Source organism: Neofelis nebulosa, chromosome 1 (assembly GCF_028018385.1).
Source record: "Neofelis nebulosa isolate mNeoNeb1 chromosome 1, mNeoNeb1.pri, whole genome shotgun sequence".
Taxonomy (NCBI): Eukaryota; Metazoa; Chordata; class Mammalia; order Carnivora; family Felidae; genus Neofelis; species Neofelis nebulosa.
In genome coordinates this window covers 113,663,229-113,681,602 of record NC_080782.1, presented here as the reverse complement: position 1 = coordinate 113,681,602, position 18,374 = coordinate 113,663,229, and the positions used below count along the sequence as shown (strand labels likewise).

The 18,374-nt window shown below is 38.2% G+C and overlaps 1 long non-coding RNA gene across 1 annotated transcript; it reads left to right on the top strand.

Annotated features, from left to right (window-relative positions):
* The first annotated feature begins 4,541 nt into the window (after nucleotides 1-4,541).
* Nucleotides 4,542-15,164, top strand: LOC131512823 (uncharacterized). Its single transcript, XR_009262327.1, has 2 exons — nucleotides 4,542-5,652; nucleotides 14,532-15,164. It is a non-coding gene; the product is annotated as an uncharacterized LOC131512823 (long non-coding RNA).
* Nucleotides 15,165-18,374: the final 3,210 nt, after the last annotated feature.

Below are 18,374 nucleotides of genomic sequence, written 5' to 3'. Positions count from 1 at the left end.
CTGACTTCGGCTCAGGTCATGATCTCACAGTTCGTGGGTTTAAGCCCCATGTCTGGCTCTGTGCTGACAGCTCAGCCTGGAGCCTGCTTCGGATTCTGTGTCTCCCTCTCTCTCTCTCTGCCTCTCCCCCACTCATGCTTGCTCTCTCTCTGTCTCTCTCTGTCTCTCAAAAATGAATAAATGTTTTAAAACATTTTTTTAATTCATGTAAGATGCAATGAGAAATAATCCTAAAGTGGTCTTCTCCCTTACTCCTCTATTATGGATTTCTTGGCATGTCATGCAGGTAGTGATTTCATTCCTCTGCTCTCCATCCAGATGGCAGTTGTCCATAGGCTTCACTGTCAAATATCTCGAATTGCTCTTTCAGCTAAGTCATTTTAACCCTGGTGATCTGGCTCAATAGTATTGTAAATGGTACTCTATTTTTTCTTTCATCATCACTGCCCTATGTTTTGAATGTTCTAAACAGACTGTTAATTCTATCACACCTGCAGAAACTGCATTCACAAAGATTTCTATTTTTAAAAATCTTTTTTTTAACGTTTGTTTATTTTTGAGAGAGAGAGAGAGGAGGAGCAGAGAGAAAGAGAGAGAGAGAGGGAGAAAGAAAGAGAATCTGAAGCAGGCTCCAGGCTCTGAGCTGTCAGCACAGAGCCCAACGCGGGATGCAAACTCTCAAACCATGAGACTATGACGCGAGCTGAAGTTGGACGCTTAACCGACTGAGCCACCCAAGCTCCCCCACAAAGATTTCTATTTAATTACTATTCTCCTTGACCTTTCTGAAACATTTGGCACTTTTCATGCTCCCTCTTATTTGCCATCATGCTTGACTCCTAGAGTCTCTTCTGCCTTCTCTTCTAGTTCTCTCCCTATGACTTGGATCTTTCTGACCCTTTTCTCTCTCTTCAGTTCCTCCCATTCACAGGACTTCAGATTTTGGTCCCCATACTCACTAATAAATCCAAGAATTATGAACCCCCTCACACATTTTTAAGTTGATTCATAAATTTCTTTAAATTTATTTATTCATTTTGAGAGAGAAAGAGAGAGAGAGCAAGCAGGGGAAGGGCAAAGAGCGAGTGAGTCAGAGGATCCCAAGCAGGCTACACACTGTCAGTGCAAAGCCAGGTGTGGGGCTCAAACTCACCAACCATGAGATCATGACCTGAGCCAAAATCAAGAGTTCGACGCTTAACCGACAGAGCCACCCAGGTGTCCCAATATATAAATTTTTAAAAGATTAAGAGTTATAAATCATATCATATCTGAAACCATGAATGTTATGTGTGTGTCTTCACTATGGTTTTGCCACAACTGTAGAGCCACATGTTCAGTTTATGGCAAACTTCCATGGTATAATTTAATGGCCAAACACAGTCTTCACCATCAAACTAATCAGTCAGAAAATTGACTTTGTGTTCATACTGAAATAAATGTGTTAATACTTGTCTTTGTGATAACCATATTGCTTCTAAATTCTTACGGAGCACGGGGAGGAGGAATAAAACAGAAAGAAGGGAAGGGGAAGAGGAAGATACAGGGCTAGGGGAAAGGGAAGGGGAAGGGAAGATGAACCCTAAGGCCTTGCTACAGGTTTGCCACTCGAAGGAAGCTTCTTACTGAAGATCTGCAGTCTTATATTTTCCCTGTGTTTGGGGGGCTCCAGAGGTATTTACCCTTGGTAGAAATGAACAAGAGTAAAATTCTGGATAGATGGGTGCATGGATGAAAGATGGACAGATGAGAGATTGGCTCTCCTATTGTAAAATGGGAGACGAGCAATTGTGAAAGCGAATTTGGGATAGGAGAACCCGCAGAATTGGGTTTCTCAGGCACATCAGTTTTAGGGAAGAGTTCTTATAATAGCTGGAATTTGTAAATTGATTCTCTTCAGACTGTCCATCTGCCCCATTGCTCCTTGAAACATCTTCAGGTATATACATATCTTCTTCATTGAATTGACTATTCTTAAAAAAATATATTTATTTTCTATTTCACTCCTGCATAATTTACTCATTTTCACCAATCCAGTTATCACTTAGTTGGATTAAGGGTAGATGCTCAGAAACCTGCTGATCTCTTGTTTACAAGCATCAGCCAGATGTTTCTATTTGAAGATCTCGCATTAAACTGGAGATATTCATTTCATCGTCATCATGACAGTAAAATCTATAAGTTTTTGTGTACAGTTGTTTCTTTCTTAAAGTTCCCACAGTTTAAGATAAAATCCAGCTATATCAGCAATAACCTCATTGTCTCTGACTTGAACTTGCCCTGGATAAAGGCAAAACCTCAGTCTTCTAGCAGGCCCTTCTTTCTCATGCAGATTCCAAGTGAAGATTAGGTGTGCTGCCTTTAGTGCAAGAAAGGGAGAGAAATAAAAGTGTATAGATGTAAGTATATATGTATTAATAGATAAATAGGTAGATGGGTATAGATAGACATATCTGCTGATATTTGCAGAAAGGAACTGCAAGGTAAACCAGATACTGGTGAAAATACTGGTCGGGGCGGGGCGGGGGGGTAGGTGTAGAGGCATAAACAGTGTAAAATGAGCAGAAATTTAAGCAAGACTTCTTGGAGTATACTTTCCAATGGAAGTCATGTAATTCATGTAAATCATGAATCATGTAAATGTTTTACATATTCAGAAAAAAATGTTCCCTAAAATTGAAAATATCTTAAAAGAAAAGATACTAACTGTATATCAAAATTTAACAAAACCATTCAAAGGAAAGAATTGCTCTAGATATCTGAAATATTGTATTCTTGCTGAAAACCCTTGGAAGGATATATTATAAGGAGAAAAAGAGCTTGAAATTCAGTGGTTTTATTAGTAATATTGGTATTGTTATTTGGAAATCATTCATATTACAGACCTAAAGTAAATAAATGATTATGTTACTATTATTTTAAAATAAAATTTTCATGTTAGGAAATGACTATAATTTTAAAATAATTAAGTAAAACCCTATAAGCCAAATTTAAATTGACAAATGTCTATTTAAACTCTTTTTGAAATCATTTGAAATCAAATGTATCTCCTACCTCTATTGTCTGAATGGACCTGCATTTAAAAAAATAGTGTATACAATGGAGTACTATGTGGCAATGAGAAAGAATGAAATATGGCCCTTTGTAGCAACATGGATGGAACTGGAGAGTGTGATGCTAAGTGAAATAAGCCATACAGAGAAAGACAGATACCATATGGTTTCACTCTTATGTGGATCTTGAGAAACTTAACAGAAACCCATGGGGGAGGGGAAGGAAAAAAAAAAAAAAAAGAGGTTAAGTTGGAGAGAGCCAAAGCATAAGAGACTCTTAAAAACCGAGAACAAACTGAGGGTTGATGGGGGGTGGGAGGGAGGGAAGGGTGGGTGATGGGTAGTGAGGAGGGCACCTTTCGGGATGAGCACTGGGTGTTGTATGGAAACCAATTTGACAATAAATTTCATATATTGAAAAAAAATAAAATAAAATATTTATCAAAAAAATAGTGTATATAACTGATTAATACATTTGCAACATAAAAATTCATGTGACCCCAGTGATACTTTTTAGAAGTTAAATTTGCTTACACCAAATCCTAATTCTGAAAATTGGTAATTATAGGGAATATATTAATTTATTCTTGTAGTTGAAGGTAACAAAATAACCCTGGTTAATGATATTTTTTCCAGTTTTTTTAAAGATATAATTGACATACAGCAGTGTAAGTTTAAGATGTACAGTAGGATGATTTGATGTACAAATATCATGCAGTGATTACCACAATAAGTTCAGTTAACATCCATCATCTCATGTAGATGCAAAATAAGAGAAAAAGAAAAAACACTTTTTTTCCTTGTGATGAGAACTCTTAGGATCTATTTTCTTAACTTTCATATGTAGGTGATCTTTGAACAACATGGGTTTGAAATGCATAGATCCACTTACATGCAGGGTTTCTTTTAATGTATATATAAGTATAGTGCAGTACTGTAAATGTATTTTCTCTCCCTTATGGTTTTCTTAATGACATTGTCTTATCTCTAATTCAATATAAGAAAGTAGTGTATAATACATATAATGTACAGAATATGTGTTAATGACTATGTTATCAATAAGACTTGCAGTCAACAATAGGCTATTAGCAGTTAAGTTTTGGGGAAGTGTAAAGTTGTACACAATATTTCAACTGCACAGATTAGGGGTCAGTACCTCTAAACCCTGCAATGTGCATGGGTCAACTGCACAGTGACCCAACTGAGCAGTGTTAAATATAGTCATCAAGTTGTCCATTACATTTCTGTATTATTTATCTTATAAGTAGAAGTTTGGACCTTTGACTAGCTTCATCCAATTTCTCCTCCCTCCCAACCCCTACCCACTGCCTCTGGTGATGAGGAAATATTTTTACAGGAGAATACTAACTAATAAATACACAAAGAATGGATAGTACCAGAAAATTACCATTCTGCAACTACATATGGAATAACTGGCTCTTATTAAGAATCATTGATATGGATGAAATCATTAGATGAATGGCTGATGGACAGATTTTCCCATGGGTTACCCCACCGATGACCTGCCAAGAATATGTGGGGGAGAAGGGTGCACCTGTATGATGATGAGATCTGGCTGACACCATCACAGAGACCGAACTATCAGGAATAGTGGGACACCATGTGCCTGCTGGTGGCATGCAGGAGGAATTGCAGTCTTTTCTGTGAAGTATTCTTACTAAGAAATATTCAATCAAAACCTTAGTCTGTATTTCTAACTTCAAGTTCAAAGGAAATTCAGGGAACAAAGGAGTAAAACGAAACCACCAGGAAAAAATAAAATTCAGAAAATGGACATTTTATAAGACATCTAGCCTGGTCTCTTCAAAAAGTCAAAGGGAGTAAGTAGTGATTCCTGCAGCTTAGGTGAATAGGAGTCCTAATGGAATGTCGCCTGTTGTCTTCAGTTGGTTCTTTGTTTGAACAAATGAACTATATAATGCATTTGGGGAACAAGTGGGAAAATGTGAATGTGAACTAGGTATTAAGGAATTCTTGTTTTTCAAAGTGTGGCTGTAATACCACTCTATGTAAGATAGCATGTTATTATCATGTTTGGAACATACTTTTAACTGGCAAGAGAGGGGAATATGTGTAAACAGTTGTTTGATTTGGTGGTGGGCATATGGGTATTCACTGTACCCTTCTTTCCACAATTATGCATATTTTAACTTTTTTTTCACAATTAATGTTTAACAAAAACAGGCTCCAAGCTTCCAACCAGTCACTGCTGCTCCACAGTGAGGAGCCGGCAGCCCTAAGTCTCGGTCTCCTCCAGGGCTTTGCACCCTCTCCAGTGGCTGGAGACCCAGGGTTGTGGGCACCACACTGAGCCTCTGGAGCCAGGCGTGCCATTTGCATTCCCAACTTCCCGCAAACTGAGTTAGGTACGGATGCGGAAGTGGGGGTGGTTGAAGGGGAGTGGGGGTGTGGAGAAGTATTGTTTGGGCAGAGTGGGTTTGGGACTTCACAAGTGCAGCAGGTCACTTTCCACCCACACCGCCTCTCACAGACTGTTTTTCAGGACAGGCCTCCTGGAGCAGAGCCTAGGAAGCCCTTTCCTCTGTGGTGTTACCTTCCTCTCCCCAGCCCTCAGTAGGTAAGCTGCTGCTTCCCGCAGGGTCCATGTCCTGAGCTGGGGCATTTTCTCCATGGGCTGGTGGTGATAACCTCCTAGATGCCTCTCCTATCTCTTCCTCTTGCTTCCCATTTCCCCAAGTCAAAAACAAACCAAAACGGCAAACAAAACAAAACAGGGCTTCTTGCTCACTCTTCCTCCTTGGTAGTTGCATTCATTTTTGTTCAATTCCTTTTAATAAACCAGATGCTGGAGAGAGGATCTCTCCATTGAGCCTTGGATTGAACTCCTATGCATTCCTCTTGCCCTTGCTAGTTCTTTGTCTTGCCCCTTCCTTTCTTCTGAGTATTAAATAGTAACTAATAGTATTGATCACTTAACCGTGTGTCAGATGCTGCTTTAAGCACATTCTACGCATTGGCTTCTTTGATCACAACAACGTAATAAAATATAACCTTCATGGTACAGAAGAGGAAACTGAGGCACAGAGAGGGTCAGTAACTTATGCAAGATTGAATCTAGGATGTGTGTACTCTTCTCAATAGTTCTATATTTATAAATGTGTGTATCAGGAAGTAACTGAGTTCCTACTCTTTGCCATGTATTACTGTAGACACGGGGAACATAGTACTGAAGAAAGCCATGTACTTGTCTTCATGGAGCTTTCATACCTGTACAGAAGAAAAATAACCAAAATGGAATAAATAAATCAAGGCATGCATCAGAAATCTTAATCAGATGATAGGAACAGAAGGAGGGCAGTCCAGGAAAGCCTCTTTCAGGAGCTGATCTTTGTCATTAAAAAAAAAAAAAATAAAAAAAAAAAAATAATATATATATATATATATCTAGATCTAGATATCTATATCTAGAAATAGATATCTAGATATAGATATCTAGATCTAGATATCTAGATCTATCTAGATAGATCTATCTAGATATATATCTATATCTAGATATATATATCTATATATATATGGACACCTGGGTGGCTCAGTTGCTTCAGCATTTGACTTTGGCTCAGGTCATCATCTCATGCCTTGTGAGTTCAAGTCTCACGTCGGGCTCTGTGCCGACAGCTTGGAGCCTGGAGTCTGCTTCCGATTCTGTGTCTCCCTCTCTCTCTGCCCCTCCCCTGCTCATGCTCATGCTCTGTCTCTCTCTCTCTCTCTCTCTACATAAATAAACATTAAAAACAATTTTAATTAAAAAGATTATATGTAGTTTTCAATAGGTCATCTATTCTCTTGGTTCAAACATTAAAATGTATAAAAAGTGATCAGCTTTTCCTTCTAGAAATTTTATGCTTTATGTGTACTTAAGACTGTCAAATTATTTTTTTCCTTCCTGTTTGTCTCCAAGGAAACATGTTTTACTATACCATATGCTGTCCTCCTTGCTTTTCACAATATTTATTTTGGAGATCTTACCATATCAATACTTAAAAAGCCTCATTTTGCTTTTACAGTTGCCTACATTTTCATACTATGAATTACAATCATTTATTTAATCAGTCTCCTATTGAAGGTGCTTAGGTTTTTTTCTAGTCTTTAATTGTTACAAACAATGCTTCAGTAAATAATCCTTTACATCAGGAGTTGGCAAACCATTTCTGTAAAGGGCCAGATAGTAAATATTTTAGGCTTTGTAGGCCATATGGTCTCTGTCACAACTATTCAACTCTGCTGTTGTAGCATAAAAGCGGCCATAGACCATGTATAAGCAAACAGGCGTGGCTGTTTTACAATAAAACCTTATTTGCAAGAGCAGATGCCAAACTAAATTCGGCCAGTGGGTTGCTTTATTTGCTGATGCCTGTTATTCATCATTTTATATACTGGATCATCTCCACAGGATAAATTCCCAGAAGAGAGTACATGAATTTCTAATTTTGATAGTTTCTAACAAATTGCCTTTCACTGAGATTGTACCAATTTGCTTTCCCACCAGCAGTGTATTTGTCTCTTCAACACTTTGCCAATATAGTATGTTCACACAAAGTGAGGATTTTGCCAATTTCATAGGTAGAAAATGGAATTTCAGTATAGTTTTAACTTCTGTTTCTCTTTTTATGAGTCTAGATGATCCAATAGAATAATTTGTTTTCTACTGGCTAATGGGTGTTTTAAAAATCAACTGTATAAGCTCTTTAATTTTAAAAAGAAGATAAACCCCTTATCTGTGATATGCTGGGGATACTTTTTCCAGTTATTTATCTTTTGATTTGACCTAGTTTTTTTAAATGTTTATTTATTTTTGAGACAGAGACAGAACATAAGCATGGAAGGGGCAGAGAGAGAGCGAGACACAGAATCTGAAGCAGGCTCCAGGCTCTGAGCTGTCAGCACAGAGCCCGACACGGGGCTGGAACTCACAAACCACGAAATCATGACCTAAGCCGAAGTCGGAAGCTTAATGGACTGAGCCACCCTGGGACCCCTGACCTAATTTTTTTTAATGAAGAGGTTTTATTTGTGTATAGTTGCATTAATGGATCTTTTATTTTATAGATTCTGCATTTTGTATAATAGTTAAAAAATATACCACATTCCAAGGTTATAAATGAATTCTCCCACATTGCCATATGATTTCACATTTTATATTTCAAACTTTAATCTAGTTGGAATTAAGCCAGGTATAAATTATGGATCTGTTTTACTTTCTTTCTGAACACTAACAAGTTGCCCCTGTGACATTTAGTAAATACCATACCAAAATAGTGGTTTAAACCTGATTTCATTTGACACCTTCATAAAATATTAAGATGCTGTGTATGTTGAGCCTTTTTCTGCACTTTATGTTCCACTGGTTTAGCTTACTATTCATGTACCAGTATCACGTTATTTTAATTACTCAAGTTTTATGGTACACTTTGGTACCTACTATAGGCTAACCCCCCCCAACACCCCTACAACTTCTCTTTATTTTAGGATTTTCCTTGATATTCTTGCCATTTTTTAAGCATGATCTTTAGAAACCTATTGCGTAGATTAAAAAAAAACAAAACTTCATTTGGATTGAGTTTAATTTTTTAATCTGAGGAGAATTGACAGATTTAAGATACATTATATTTCCCTGTCTAAGAACATGGTACAACTTTCCATTTGTCCAAGTCTTCTTTATCTTTTCAAGAGTTTTCTTCATATAGGTCTTGCACATTTCTTATTTATTCTCAATTATGTTAACTTTTTGTTATTGTTGCTTTGGTAAGTAAGCTCTTTTCTTGTGTATACTGACTGCTGTCAATTTCTGCATATCAGTTTCTATACTGTTACTGAATCCTGCTCTTCATAAGTGATTCTTTTAAAATTTATTTTCTGGGGTTTTCCGGGAATACAGTCACATCATATGTAGATAGTGATAGTTTTAGTTCCTTTCCATTTTAATACCTGTAATCTCCCTTCTTTCATTACAAGGTTCACTCTTTCTGGTAGAGTAATAATAGTGGTAAAGATGACCATCCCTGCTATTTCTTACCTGGAGTTCTAGAGCTTCTAGTATTTCCCCATGAAGCATGATGCTAGCTTTTAAGTTGAGAGCTGTATTTTTTCATTGTAGGTAAACAGCTATCGATTCCTAATTTGAGTGTTTTTATTAAAAAATAGATGCTGACTTTGTGAAATGCCTTTTCTTTTAAAATTTTTTTTTCCAACGTTTTTTATTTATTTTTGGGACAGAGAGAGACAGAGCATGAACGGGGGAGGGGCAGAGAGAGAGGGAGACACAGAATCGGAAACAGGCTCCAGGCTCCGAGCCATCGGCCCAGAGCCTGATGCGGGGCTCGAACTCACGGACCGCGAGATCGTGACCTGGCTGAAGTCGGACGCTTAACCGACTGTGCCACCCAGGCGCCCCAGAAATGCCTTTTCAGTACTTACGAAAGTGATTATTTGATTTTATCTTTATATCTTCTAATATAAATAATCATTAATATTGCATCATGTTTGTTGCTCAGTAATATTGATTTCTCATTATTGAAGCATCCTTGCATTCTTGGGATAAACACTACTTCATCATGATGTAATATTCTGTTACTATGCTGCTAGGTTTTATTTTCTAATTTCTTATTTTATTTCATTCTAATTTTTTTAAAGTTTATTTATTTAGAGAGAGAGAGAGAGAGATGAGGGGCAGAGAGAGAGAGGGAGAGAGAGAATCCCCCATACTCATGGGCCTGACATGAGGCTCTAATTTTTTTTAAGTTTATTTATTTTGAAAGAGAGAGAGAGAGAGAGAGAGAGAGAGATGAGGGGCAGAGAGAGAGAGGGAGAGAGAGAATCCCCCATACTCATGAAGCCTGACATGAGGTTCAATCCCATGACCCCCATATCACGACCTGAGCCGATACCAAGAATTGGAGGCTTAACCGACTGAGCCACCCAGGCGCCCCTCCTAATGTCCGTAAGTATTCTAAAATGTCCATAACTATTCATGATATTATCTGTACTTTTTTATTTGTTTTGCATAACCTTTGTCAGGTCTTGATGTCAGTGTTATGGTTGCTTCATAAAAATAAATTCTGAGTTCTAAAAATAAAATTCTATAATCTGAAACATCCTAAATAGCCCTGGAATTATCTTAACTTTGATAGCTTCACAGAATTGCCCTGTGAAACCATCTAGGACTGATGTCTTTTTAGGGGTAGTTTTTGACAATTTCCTACATTTCTGTAGAAATTGGTCTACTTAAACTTCTGAATTTTTCTGGGGGTCTGATCTTAGAAAAGTATCCATCGTATCTTACTGATGTGGAATAAAGTAGTCTCCAATTATTCTTTGAATTTCCGCTGTGGTTATTTTGTTTAAGCAGGTTTTCTGTCTTTTGGCCTCTTTTTCTGAGGGAAAGAGTAGTGTGTAAGCTAGTTAACAGTTAATCTGTTTTATTTTTAATAGATTTACTTTCATTCTTCTTCATTTATTGACATAAACATTTAAGAGTATGAATTTGCCTCTGGGTATTTTAGTTCAGAGTTTCCCAGGCTCAAAACTATTCACATTTGGGACCAGGTACTTCTTGTGGTGGGGGGCTTTCTCATTCATCCTGGATGTTTAGCAGCATCCCTGATCTCTGTCTACTGGAGGCCAGTAGCATCCCTAGCCTCAGCTGTGACAATCAAAAACATTTTTGGATATTGACAAAGGTCTCCTTGGGCGGGGGGAGGCAAAATTGTCCCAGGAGAAAACCACTGCTTTAGCTGTGTATACCCTAAGCCATGGTGGCGAAGGTTTTCTCTATTTTTCGCTATGTGCAAAAATTTAGATTTGTATTGTTATTTAAGATAAATTTTCAAATATAAATTCTGGGGGCACCTGGATGGGTCAACTGGTTAAGTGTCTGACTCTTGATTTCAGCTTAGGTCATGATCTCAGGGTTCATTGGATCAAGCCCCACATTGGTCTCTGCACTGACAGTGTGGAGCTTACTTGGGATTCCCTCTCTCCCTCTCTCTCTGCCCAGCTTGCACTCTCTGTGTCTCTCTCTAAATAAATAAATAAACATTAAGAAGTAAAATAAATAAATTTAAAAACAAATAAAATATAAATTCTGAACAACTATGGTTGTTTTTTACAGACCTTACAAATATTCTGAAGTCTTTATCCCTACTTTTACTGAAAGTGAAGCAAAAGTTTGTCATTTTATTATCCATTTTCCTTTCAGAAGATTTGTTGGATTATAGAGAAGTGCTAAATTGATATAGTCATTGCCATAGAAGTTCCTCATCGTTAATATTTACTCAACACAATGTATTCTAACCACTTTCAAAGCCTGTTACATAGACTATCTCATTTAATTCTTGCAGCAATCTTATTTGGTAGGTATTATCTCCAGTTTCTAGATGGGGAAAGTCTCAAAATAACTTGCCAAAGATTTCACAGCTAGGAAGTGAAGTATAAATATGCCTTTAAAGGGCCTTTAGTTAATGAAAACAGCTTTGTTTTGCAGGGGCAGTGGGAAGAACAAAGTAAAGTCGTTCTTGGATGGGCAAGGAAAGCATAAGGTGAAACCCTGTGCTAACTGGTTGTTCAGAGGGGTGTGTGCCTGAAGCATCGTGACAAACTTGAGTGGTAATCCTTCCTGCCCCCTGTGGAAGAGGCTTTGCTGGACAGGACAGAAAAAGCACCAAGGAGTAGGATATTTGAAACAAAGAACAGCTTTACCCTTGAATTTATGTGTCTTTCTTTGTGGTGACACTGGACCCCCACAGAGGAAGACGTCCCTGGGGTTTCAGCAGCTACCAAGGCAGACAGTCACTAGGGTGGACTAGTTAACACTCATTCATTGAAAGAGATCAAGTGCATTTTGTCTTTGTGTGCTAAATACCCTTTGTTTATCACACTTGAATTTGATAAATACATTTGGGAGTTTATTAACTTTAACTCTTTCTAGTGTATTAAGAACCACGTTTTGGAATAGCTAATAATCTTTACTTGTGTCTTTGTGTTGTATTAAAGGCTTTAGTGCAAAGCTAAAACTAAATCTAGGCAGATTTCTTTTTCCTGGCTTTTAATTTTCCACTTGAAATACTGATAGGTTTCCCAATAAAATAGTTTTTCAAGGTTAATGGATAGTAACTGACCAGTTTTTTTCAAATAGTCTTAAAAAAATGGCAAAATGTGATCTCATAAAATGTCAGTATTAAAATAGAATGACAAAAGAGGATTCTTGAAAGAAAATGTTTTTAAATGTTTTCAAAGGGTTTGTGTTGATCCACACATTAAATTCCAATTGAATGGGATTTCATATTGAGTTGGTGATAAACACTTTCAAAAGTGTACATGTTACCCAACAACTCAAGTTCTGCTGCCCGTTGCTCAAAAAGCCAATAGTCAAAAGACAAGTTTTGAGTGGAAAAGAACATGAACTTTATTCAGGAGGCTGGCCACCTGGGGAGAAGGCAGACTCTTGTCCAAAAACCAACTTGGAGGTTTCTGCCTGGCGCAAAGATTTTTAAGGAAACTTCAGGGAAGTTAATCAGTAAAAGGGGAGCACAGTGGTCTGTAACCTTCTTGACTGGGTGCAGACTCAATAGTGCCAGCTACAGACTTTATCAGGGTGCTCAGAGGCTGTGGTGCCCCATGGCTGGTTGTGCAAGAGAGTTTGGTTCCAAGTCTATCTAGGAAACAGTGCATGATATCTAGGTATATAAAGAAAGGTTTAGTTAATTAGCCACACAGGCTAAAAGTGTTTGCTAAAACTTGAGGACTACTGGGGTGAGTGGGTGGCTCAGTTGGTTAAGTGTCTGACTTCGTCTCAGGTCATGATCTCACAGTTCATCAGTTCGAGCCCCGCATCAGGCTCTCTGCTGACAGCTCAGAGCCTGGATCCTGCTTTGGCCTCTGTGTCTCCCTCTCTCTCTGCCCCTCTCCCACTCACTCCTGCTCTGTCTCTCAAAAATAAATAAATGCTAAAAAAAGAAAAATTTAAACTTGAGGACTACTAAGTTGTCCTGAGAGGCCGATGCAGTGGCTTCATAAATCAAAAAGGTCTATAATGTGAGGGAAAATTTTCTCCACTATTCTTATTTTTCAAGCATGCATTTGAAGAAATGGTCTTAAGTGTACATGTATGAAGGATAAGCAAACTGCAAGAATTCCAAAGGGGAAGAGAGGAAAAGATTCTTCCAAAAAAACTCTTTTGGAGAGGTCACTGAGACAGGTTTTTCCACTTCCAGGAAGCTTGTTTTTGTTTATGTTACCTTTACTTAATCATATTTTTATTTACAAATTTTTAGATAAATTGACCTTAGGAAATAATTGTGCTCTTTAAGATAGATTCAAAAGTGAGATTACTCCTTAATGTTGGTGCTGCACATCACAGTGACAGGGTGGGTAGGCCTTAAAGGAACACCTGCATTTGAAACAGCCTTAAAGCCTTGACAGCATTGATCAGCACTATCATTCTATACCAGTAGAGGGAGATGTAAGTCCACTGCAGTAAATTAACAGATGTCCTTTGCACCAGTGAGGTGGGGGGGGGCGGGGCGGGGGTTGCTCTCAAACCAGGTCCAGGTCCAGAAAATAGAGATAGAGAAATAGATAGAGAAATAAATGAATGAATAAAAGTTTTGGTCAAATATTTTGAGAAACACAAAGTATACATCTTCATCAAAGACTACTGGCAGGATTTTCCAGTTTTACCCATTTTTTAAACGGCAAAATGTCAAAATGAATGTAACATAAAAGTCTTGATTTGCATTTCCCTGATTATTAATGATTTTAAAATCTCATCTTGTTTATTGGATGTAAGTACAGATAAAAGATATTTAACATACTTAATGTTTAAATTTAAATCCTAAAATTCATCTTTTATATTCATTAAGTTATTTTTCAAAGAGTTAAATATTAAATTTAAATTTATAATTGATTAAATATATCTCAGTAAAAAAAATCTTTCCCTAACCTGTGCTCAGAAAATTTGTTGCTCATCATTTCTATTAATATTTTGTTTGGTTCTTAAACTTAAGTCTTTATACCATCTGGTGTAGGCTTTCTGTATACAATGTGTGTTATGGGCAGAACTGTATCCTCCCAAAATTCATATTGAGGTTATAACCCTCAGTATATAAGAATATGACTATATTTAGAGACAGGGCCATTAAAGAGGCAATTCAGTGGGTGCCTGAGGGGCTTAGTCGGTAAAGCAACTAACTCGTGATTTCAGCTCAGGTCATAATCTCATGGTTCCTGGGTTCCAGCCCCACATCATGCTCTGCACTGACAGTGCAGAGCCTGTTGGGATTCTCTCTTTCTCCCTCTCTCTCTCTACCCTCTCCCTCCCAATCTCAAAATAGATAAATAAATGAACTTTAAAAAGGTAATTCAGGTTAAATGAGGACATTTAGCATTTAAATGAGAACATGCCTGAGCCCTACTCCACTCTAAGTTCTGTCCTTATTGCAGGAAGTTTGGACACACAAGGGGACACCAAGGATGCTTGTGCACAGAGGAACAACCATGTGAGGACACGGCGAGAAGGCACTCATCCGCAAGCCAAGAGGTCTCAGGAGAAAGCAAGCCTGCCCACACCTTGATCTTGGACTTCCAGACTCCAGAACTGTGAGAGAAATTTCTGTCATTTAAACTGCCCAGTCTGTGGTATTTGCAGTGGCAGCCCTGGAAAACGAATCCAGTGTGAGCTATGGAGTTTACTTTGTTTTAATATGGAAAAACCATTGGCTTCTAGTTCCATTTACTGAACAGTCCCGCGCTTCCTCACTGATCTATCATGACTCTTTGGTCATCTACCAAAGTTCCATATAAATGTGGAGCTATTTCTAGGCACTTTATTCCATTGATCAGTCTATCCCTGTGAGAGGACTGTGCTTCATTATAAGTGATGATAGCTGGTAGAGAAAGGCCTTGCCCCTTTTCTTCTTCTTTAAAGGGACTTGGCTATTTTTGATCACCTACACGTTGCTATGAAGGTTAGAATCAGCCTGCCAAGTGTCATTAGAGATCATATTGGGATTTTGATTGTATTTGCATTAAATCTGTAGAACTACAGAGAAATAAACTTTGTAATTAAAGAATGATCTCCATCGGAAGGTACCACTTACTTCCTCTTTATGTTCGATGAACTGCAATTCTAGTTCTGCCCACGTGATGGCACCACAAACTGAAAAATCAGATTTTCACGGTTGGCCAGGAAATCTCAGAACACACACACAGTGTTAATCTTTTAGTAAATACTAGAATGTTTTGAAGGGTAGATCTGAACTTCATATGGAATGTTAAGTGGTTTGTCGAATGCTTATGTAGGATAACCAAAGATTTGAAATAATAAAGAAAGATACCCTGACCACCTGTTCTTCACAGTCCTTTTCTCTTAGAAGGCCATAAACAATTAGAGATAAAAAGTTCATTGTCAACCAGTAAAATAAAGATATGGTGTGAGATTAGCTCTGGAAGTTAAGGTGGTCTTTTCTAACCAGCAGGCCTGCTGTGAACAGGCTAGTGAATAGGTTTGCATAAATCTGGGGACCAAAAGTCACCCTAGGCTTATGAATGAAGGGGAAGATTATGTAATTCTTCGTTTCCACCCCACCCTTATTCCAGCCCTGATCATCGTGGGAGTAAAGTCTACTTTCACTTATGAGAGACATGCCTGTGCTTGCCCTGAACTGTGTAAAGAACCAGAAAGACGTTCCCTTCCTACTCTGTAATGCCAGTGAAGTCTCCTTCTACATTAGGTGGGAAGTGTTTGACACAGAAGGCCTCTGGAAATGCTTGTCTAACTGACACCATGCATACCTAAACTTGAGAGTGGACTGGAGCAAACCCTTTTTCTAAGTACCTGCCAGAGGTTCATTAATCTGGTACTGGAAAGAGCCCCTGGCATTTAGTATCAAAAAACGGTTTACCGCATCTTGTTAACCTTAGATTAAAAGATTTGTCTGCTGCGCATCAACATAACTTGGGTGGTCTACTAACATATACATAGAACAGTTAACTAAACCCCAGTTTCCTTATCTGTAAAATGGGAATAACAGTATTTCCCACTCCCAACTGTTGTAGGATTACATAAGGCATTTCAAAATACTATACACGGTGCCTTGTTCTTAATAAATGTTCCACTGTTGCCAGCACAGCAAGGGAAACAGGTGTTCCTCAGTCAGCAAAAGTGAATAGCAAAATCCGGGAACAGGAATCTAAGCCATGTTGAAGCTCATTAGCCTATGTCCCTCCCTTCATCCTACCAGTCCCCCTGCAGGGGGAAAAGGCCTTGCATTCTCTCCCAGCACCAGGGCAGCCCTGTGACTTAATGAGCCATTTAAAGGATGCATTGTGCCTAAGCCCTTCCGAAAAAGAAGTGATAGATGACTTCGATGGTAAGCCATAATTAGCACCACCACATGTGCTTATAACACCATGAAGTGCAGTGTTATTCTTGACAGCCAACGTATGGAAACAATCTGTGTCCCTCAACAGATGAATAAAAAAAAAAATATGTGTATGGAATAGAATAATATTCAGACCTAAAAACAAAGGAAATTCTCTCATTTTGCAGCCATGTTGATGAAACCGGAGGTTATTATGCTAATTGAATAGGCCAGAGAGAGAAGACCAATACTGCATGGTATCACTTACGTGGAATCTAAGAAAAATTATAACTCAGAAACAGAGAGTGAAATCATGGTTGTCTGGGACTTGGTGAGGCAGGGGAAATGGGGATAGGTTGGTAAAAGAGTACAAAATTTCAGTTATCAGATGAATAAGGTCTGAGGTTCTAATGTAATAAGGTGACTATAGTTGACAGTACCGTATTGTATAATTGAAATTTGCTAAGAGAGTCAATCTTGAGTTTTTCCAAAAAGAAAGTGAATATCTAAGGTGGTAGATTTGTTCCTCACTTTAAACATGTTGCAGTTTGTCAGGTATACCTCAGTGAAGCTTAAAAAATGTAGAAAACAATGTCATCCTCAAATACTCTTGCTCCTATAATACTGTCATGCAAGGACGAGTTATTGCATTTATGTGGAGTCACTCAATGGATTCTGAGTTTGCTCTGTCAGTCCAGGGTGGTTTATAATGACGTCTTAAACAAGAGAGAAATACTTCAGGCCGTCTACCCATCCCTGAGCAGACCAGCCAGAATGGTAAGCCATATTACCTGCTCAGATTTTCCTGGCCCTTGAGTGTAATGATTTCTCATGATCAGTTGCACAGAAGTCTTGTTTATAACAATGAAAGTGATACCTTGACACATATATAAGAATGGGTGTGAGAAATAAAAAGGCACATGGCCAAACCACATAAATGTCAGTCTTCTCTAGAGTTTTAGTTCTAAACATCTTCTCCTAGAGCATACCAGCCCTTAACCTCTGCCTTTCTTTTCTTTCGTACTGGGGCTACACATGTGAAACATAAGCAAAGCCAGAAACCAGGTCAAATTTTAAGTACAGATTATAGTCATTTACTTTCGGAGCTGGAATAGGAGTTCATTGTGAAATGAACTCAACTTCGATTTACAAAGGTGGTCAGGTTTAAAAGGAGAATGAGAATGGAGGGCAGAATGATATGTGCAGGCTCAGTAGAGTAAGAAAAGTAAAAACTTAGAAACAGCAGAAAGGTTCGGGGAGGGGAGGTTGGTCCATGTGAAACCCTCTGTTTTTATTAAATGGCCTTCACTGAAGTTAGGCTCTTACCTTCTCACAGAGACTAGGGTACAGACTCTATCTTCAGGGGTTGGCTGGAGCAAATAATACGTTTTTGGGGCAGCACTGAGTTTTCTCAGGCAGGGCTTTGTTGGGTGGAGGGTAGTGGGAGGATTGGCCTAAAGGGGAAGTCTTGAGCTATTTGAAACTATGTTAGGATTTGTCCAGGTCTTTATAGACCAAGTATGAGGCCTAGTTGAGAAAGGACTCAGAAAAGCCTGGCTAGAGTTTGATAAAGAATAAAATATTTGTCATATTAATACTAGTGTTATTGATGGAAAATCTAATTCCACTACCTCCTTCTACCAACAGGACAATGTTGGTACTTCTTGATAACTTAGAATAATTTGGCTTTGGAGCTGCCTTAGGATCTCAAAAGAATTTGGGAGACAACTGGAGAAATATCTATCTCTGTCCTCAGGGAACTGTTTGTCTTGTCTTTGTCCTTTTTCTATTAAATTTTCTTCAAGAACATAAATGGTTCATTGTGTTTCTCCTGCCGAGCATCCATCGCCCTTCTCCATGTCAAAACCTCATAATATCCTCTGGAAACCATACATCAGTATGGGAAGAGAAGGGATTAGCCTCA